General features: G+C 38.4%; 1 pseudogene; it reads right to left on the reverse strand.

Annotated features, from left to right (window-relative positions):
- Positions 1-6,544: 6,544 nt before the first annotated feature.
- LOC127678075 (mitochondrial import inner membrane translocase subunit Tim23-like) lies at positions 6,545-7,201 on the reverse strand (annotated as a pseudogene).
- Between the last annotated feature and the right edge of the window lie 212 nt (positions 7,202-7,413).

Raw genomic sequence — 7,413 nt, forward strand, 5'->3', positions numbered from 1 at the left:
TAGCATGAAGAACAAAACCCTTCAAATGGTCTGCAAGTTTCTGAGTAAGCTTTCTTCTGTCAATTCAGCTAAACAACATTTTATTTACCCCTTCATTTTCCATGTGAACATTTATTGAGCTTTACTGAGTTTTCACATAGATTTATATTAAGCTGTCTCTAAGTGAGCTCATTAACACCATAGCAGGTTGCAGAAATGGTAGAGTCCCTGGGGGTTAAATATGTGCTTGGGTTTTGATGGAGGTGAGGACTGTCATTGGAGCTGTGCTTAACGACACTTCTTTATTTTAATTTATAATGCGGCAGATGAAGTACCAACACTCCTGTGTTTATAGATATGTCACTGCGTGGCCACTGAGTCATTTGACAAGATTGGGGTGGCAGAAGTTGACTGCCACTTATTGAGAGGGTTATAACCTTTTCGTTCTCTATCTGCCCTTGTTTTGTCTGTTCTAAAAAAAAGAAAGTAAATGGAGAGCAATCAATAAACACTTTTCTGATTACTGTGAGTAAAAGTACCTAGGAAGAGAAATATGTCCCAGTTGTGTTATATGGGAGTGTTCATTACAAAGGAAGTCTCATGGTGCAGCAAGGAGTATTTTTATGTTCTAGTTGATGGCCCACCTTAATGGGCTTTGCTGATCTTGCTGTTTATAATGATTCTCACACATGTACCTTACACAAAATACAACGGCTTCATATACATGAGTCATATATAAACCGAGTGTTCCTTTCTAAGAATCATCATTATAAATGTGCATGGCTTTGGGCATGACACAGGCCCTGTCTTATCATTTTTATAGTCTTTATATGGATACGATAACTATTTATTTAGACAGATACACATTATACATGAACATATTCTGGCTTCCCAAGGGACACTGTACAGAGAACTTGCTTCTTTTTGAGAACTGTTTTCTAAACAGAACTATTGTGTATCTGTAATCAATAAGAGGAAGTATTTGTTTTAGTGGACAAAGAACTCAGTGTGTGCCTTAGAATATCCCTGGGGTCACAGAAAGAATGCTATTCAGTGATGATAACACTGAACCTCAAATTTTTCTTAGGGAATTAAATGCTCAGCTGTCATTACAAGTCCTTTCCTTTCTCTCTCCTGCTTCTTATGCTCTCTGTAGCCTCCTTCCTCTTGCAGGAGCAGTTTCTGGTCAGTATTTGCTCAATATGGTGAGAGTTTTATAACAGTCTTCAACTTGTTGTTGTTTATGTGAATCAATGCACTGCGTTCTTAAGCCTGACGTAATTCTTTGACAACTTTGTACCACAGAACATGTTCCATTCTTAAGAGTGCCATAGTTTGAGGCATACAATAGACATATTTCTTTTCCATTACATGAGTTTCTTTATCTACAATGTTTCACAAAGGCTTATAATGGATGCCATTTAATTTTTATGTTGGTGAACTTATTTTGTGAAAGAAGAGGATATTACATTAAATCCAGCAAGAGGTCACCCAAATAAGTGTTTTAAGAATAATATAATCCTATAGTAATTAGAAGTATCAGAAAGCCACAGGTTGCTAACTATAGAAAGAAAAGATGTATGGAAGTCACTTAATATTGTAAAGTGAACCCCAGACACCCTTATTAATGGAATTTTTTTCTTTAGAATGAAAATATTAAACACATATAAAGCGACCTTTCTTTTGTGGCACAGTCATCAAATATTTAATTTTCCATGCTTTTTACAACATGCTTAATTTAGCAAATGCTCTCAGGTCTGACTTAGAGACCCAATGTTAGCATAGATTTTAAAGATGATAAGCAGTAATTAACTATGAAACTTATGTTTTACAGTTCATCAACCTTGGAAGATGTCCTAAAATGTCTCTAGAATTGGAATGGCTACATTTTCATCACTAGAAGCATCATTGCTGACCTTTGAGGTCATTTATTAGTTGTTGTTGTTGTATTTGTTTTTTTTTTTTATCATTTCTCAGGCTTGATCTGGTTCCTTTGGAGCAAATGGTTCACATATAAACATCTTAGATTGTACTGAGAACTGAAAGCTGTTTTCCTTTATTTCCAATATATGGCCATCTAGCCAGCTATGTACCAAAAAAGGTACCAAATGCAGTACTAACATAGTTTTTGATAGGAGAGAGAAGGTAATTAGCTTCCCATATTAAATTTTACTCTTAAAATAAATTGAAACATCTCCCAAAGGCATGCTTACCTAAGAGACACAGTTACATCAACAATAATATATGATAGGGCATTTGAAAATGTCATTTGCTAATCAAAATTTAAATCTGGACAAACATGTTAGAAGACAGAGTACTGATATTGTGTTTTTAAAAATACCAAAGACTGCAGATAATCAGCCTTGAGGAGGTTCTATTAGTGTCATCTCTCTAAACCAGACATGCCACTTTCCATGCTGGTAAGCAGCTGCTAATGTCTTTAGGAGAAATGCTTCAGCTGACAATAATGATATTGTTGTGTGATGAAGATTTGTCAGGATTATTTCCCTATGGAACATGCCTTGCTTGGATTCAATGTAAAACCAGATTTAATTCACTTTTATTGAGTTGTCATCTTCTATATGATGATATTTTAAATTTATTTTTATGCACCGTGAAAGAGTTTTTTTTTTCCATTTCCTTTGCTTGTATGATGTTCAATAGGGAGAAAAAATTAAACGCACATTCTCTGCCTCCAGTTCCCATGTGCTTCAGCCATTGCCACAGCAGCCTCATACAGAGTAAGTAAAATAGCTATTCTTGCTGTGTGTATTGGGGAACGGCTTTAGTCCTAACATTCAGGAGGCAGAGGCAGACAGATTTATGAGTTGAAGGCCAGTCTGGTCTATAGAGCTAGTTCCCAGAGTCAGGGCTACAAAGAGAAACCCTGTATTGAAACAATAACAACAACAACAGCAACAACAACAACAACAACAACAGCAGCAGCAGCAGCAACAATAACACAAAAACTCAAACAGACAAAATTAAATAGGATGATGTGCATGTACTTCAAAGCATGCTGCTCTTGATAGAAAATAGAATGTGTTCTGAGAGTTAAAATATTTAAACTGTCATGTTTGTGGATGTCTGTAATCCTAGCTCTTAAGAAGCAGGCAAAGTTGAATCAGTACAGAATTCTCCTTGGCTATATAGAGAGTTTGAAGTCCGGTGCTACCTTAGAACCTTAGAACTTTCTCCAAAAACAGTTTGAAATCCTTAAAAATAATTGGAATATTTATAAATCACCTCTATATTATGAAATGAAAAAGTCACTTCTGAAATTATATCAGCAAAAGAACTGTAGAATTATGATCCTGGAAACATTATCATTGATTGCTCAAAAAATAAACCATTTAAGTGTCTATCAAGTCATTAATTAATTCTAAAATGTAGCATATTTATATCATATAATATTACTCCACAAAAAGGAAAGAAATATTGAGACATATTACAGTACAAATAACCTTTCAAAATACGCTAAGTGAAAGAAACTAGGCAGACATACATACATACATGTTACTCCCAGCCCTCTCCAGCTCCCTTTCCCCACACCGAATCACCCATATCCCTCCTTACCCCTCTCCCACTCAGTTTCCTCCCTCTATACACCTCTGATTAATATTTCATTTCCATTGCTGAGTGAGATTCACACATCCTCCACTGAGCCTTCCTCGTTACCCAGTTTCTTTGAGTCTGTAGATTGTAGCATCATTATCGTACACTTTATGGCTGATGTCCAATTATAAGTGAGTACGAACTATATTTGTCTTTCTAGCTCTGGTGGTGAGAGAGGGCTGGGAGGGGGAATGGAAATCAGGTGGGCAGCATCTCTGGGAGTAGCTGGAGACCTGGGATGGGGGAGGCTATGGGAGTGACCCCAGCTGAAATTCCTACCAGTAGGGGGGTATAGAGATATTGAAGTGGCCACCTCATAAAGAACTTCCAGTGGATCTAGAGGGACAACAACCCACTCACAAATCCTTCAACCCAAAATTTGTTCTGCCTAAAAGATGCAGAGGGGTGGAAATAGAGCAGAAACTGAGGGAATGGCCAAGCAGTGACTGGCCCAACCTGAGACCCATCCCCTGGGAGAGAGACAGCCCCTGGCACTATTAATATTCTGCTATGCTTGCAGACAGGATCCTAGCATAACTGCCACTGAGAGGCTTCATCTGGAAGCAGATGGAAATAGATGCAGAGACCTATAGCTAAACATCAAATGGATCATGGGTAGTCCTGTGGAAGTGTGCGGGATAGAATTGAGTGAGCAGTGTTGGAGGTGAGGTCAAGGACACCATAAGAAGACATATAGAGTCAACTAACCTGGGCCCATGGGACTCACAGAGACTAAACCACCAATCAAAGAGCACGTAGGGGCTGGACCTAGAACCCCTACATATTTGTAGCAGTTGGGCAGCTTGGTCTTCATTTGAGTCCCCTAGCAATTGGAGTGGGGGCTCTCTCTGACTCTGTTGCCTGCCATTGGATCCTCTACCTGGACTGCCTGGTTGGGCCTCATTGGGAGAGAAGGTGTTTAGTCCTATGGGGACTAGATATCTCAGGGTGGGTGGTACCCAAGTGGGTTTCCCCTCCTTTGAGCAGAAGAAGAGAGAATAATGGGGGGAGAGATTTGTAAGGTGGAGCTGGGAGGAGAGGAGAGAGGGTCCTGTGACTGGGATGTAGTGTAAATTAAAAAATAAATTATGAAGAAAACAAATATAGGAAAGCATGTAAAAAGAAAGAAAAGATACATAGTATAAAGTATTTATATGAAACATCTATAGCAGACATCCAGGTAAAGAAGCAAAGTTGCTTAATGACCTCTAGGAATGGGGAAGAAAAGAACAGGAAGTGATTTCTTTGGGTAGGGACTAAGGATTTCATTGTAGAATGAGTATGATATTCCAAACTCTATTCTTTGATGGTGTAGCATCACCAGGAGGCTATTAAAAACCATGGAGCTAAACACATTAAAAAGGGTTATAGGCATGCATGGTGTATAAATGATGTCTTCATAGTTTTTCTAAAATATAGATTTTATTCTTATTCTTTACATGTCTTTATAGTCTAGTGGTTATCCCTTTCCTGGTCTACCCTCTGACAGTTCCTCATCCCATTCCTCTTCCCCTGTCTCCAAGAGGATGTTCCCACCATACCCATTCAGCTTGCTTTTTTTAAAAAATCACTATATATCTTAACTCATAGCTTTGATAAAGAATCAGTTTAACTGATTGAGCATCCTTAATTATCAACACTCCCATCTCTTCCTGTTTTCTATAAAGTAACTGAGTAGAGAGGAAGGTAACCTGTGGTTTACTGGTGAAACCAAACCAAGGCATATGCAGACAGCTTCATAAGAAGAAATTATTTTCTTAATCTGTCCCACATTTCTTTCATGAAGACTGAAGGTCACATTGCTATCTTTTTTGCCATGTTCAAAGAAACACAAACATACACACACACACACACACACACACACATACACACACATACACCCCCCCCCATACACACCAGTGACACTTTTTGTAAAGCTTACGAAGTACATAGACAATTATAAAGATGAAAATAAGCTTGAACAACAGGAACCAGAATAATAATTTCTGAGTTTTTTTTTAATACAATTGTCACTACATTTTGTTCTGTGTATTTGGAAATATATTTTATTTTCAACATAATTTCTATTACACTATGGGTAAGTGTTCACCCTATCCTGATAATTTGTTTTCAGCTGAGTAATTCTCTGTGGCCTTGTATTCAACAGCAGTTTAATAGATTTCTAATATTTACTTTTGTGTATCATAATTTATTTAGTGTTTTCTATCAAAAATGGAAATATATTCAAATATTTTTAGTCTAAGAAAAGTGCTATATACACAAATTAGCATTGAAATTTGACTATTTACATAGAAGGAACCCATGCAATATGTGAACTCTTGAAAGGCTGTTAATTTGTTGTGGATTTTTGTATGCAAATGAACTTCATAGATCCATATATTTTAATGTTTAGTCATCTGGAAGTGATACTATATAAGAAGGATTAGCCTTGTTGAAGGACGTATGACAGTGAGAGTGTGATTTTGAGGTTTTAAAAGCCCACAGTAGGTCCAGTTGTTGTTTTTTTCTGCTGGTGGATGAGTATGTAGCTCAACTAGTATTCCAAAACCCATGCTCCCACTGTGTCCCTAATATGATGTTCATGGACTAACCTTCTGAAACTGTAAGAAAACCCACAATTAAACTCTCTTTTATAAGATTGCTTCGGTCATGGTGTCACTTCATAGAAATAGAGCAGTACTAAGATATGTATATAGCCAACAACTTAGCCCAAAAGGTTACAGAATGGATTTTTACAAATAAAGAATCTATAGGGAAGGTATAATGGGTAATAGAGAAGGAGAAGAGAATGCATGCTCAGTGAGTCACCAAAGGGTTTGGAGTCTACTCACTTAGGGTAAGCAGTGCAGCCCAGGTTAACCATCCATGATCTTTGTCACAGCAAATCACAGTCTCCAATTGTACAAAGCAATTGTAGGTTCAAGAGACAAAGCAACTCCAGACTGACTTATTAATTAATCTGTATGAGTACAAAGTGCCACCCCATTCCTGAGGTGGCAGAAAACTTCAGTTTGTGCTCCAAGTTGCTCTACAGTGCATAGAGACTGGTGAGTGTCAGTCCTGCCAGGGCACTGTATGCTATCCCTTGAAGTCAACCTGTACATTTATATAACATTCCTTTCATGGTTCCAGCTGCTACTGTGTTGAGGTCGTCTTCTGCACCCTGTGTTTTCTCAATGATAACACCCGAAGCACTATAGAGCAAAGCCAGGGAACCTAGAATATCAGCCTAAAGTTCCCCTTGCCTAGTCATCATATTCAAATTCTGTACATTTCTTGGTTTGGACCAGGCCATCTTCTGGTCGTTAGTCTTTCCTTCAGCCTAAACGAAGACTGTTCATTGCCCTGAATGCAGCCCCTATCACGTGACATCCTCCAATGGTAAAGAAAGCTACTACAAATCTGCCTCTGGTTTTATTAGCTCCAGTTGGCAAAATAAATTCATCAGTATCCTGAACCAGATAACCTGGATCCACATTTAAGGAAGGACAGAGGGTTCCTGGTAAGTCAGCAGGATGCCAGACAAATCAGCATTTGAGTAACCCACTGCTCCTCCAGCTAACCTTCTGGTGGATTTATTGCCATCTGCCAACCTCCATAAGGTCATAGCAAATGGTGGTGGGCTTCCTAGCACCACCTCAGGCTCGGGTCATGTGCTTACCTTGGCCCTAGAGCAACAGCAGGAAGACTAGTGTTGCTACTGCCACCTTCACAAGCTGACCTTCTGGGTGCCCCTTAATAAAGTTTTAACTAAAAAAGAAAGCAGCATTAGGAGAATCAGCAGATCTGAATCATCTTCCTAGTTCCTTCTTAACCATG

The sequence above is a fragment of the Apodemus sylvaticus genome, chromosome 2, assembly GCF_947179515.1.
Source record: "Apodemus sylvaticus chromosome 2, mApoSyl1.1, whole genome shotgun sequence".
NCBI lineage: Eukaryota > Metazoa > Chordata > Mammalia > Rodentia > Muridae > Apodemus > Apodemus sylvaticus.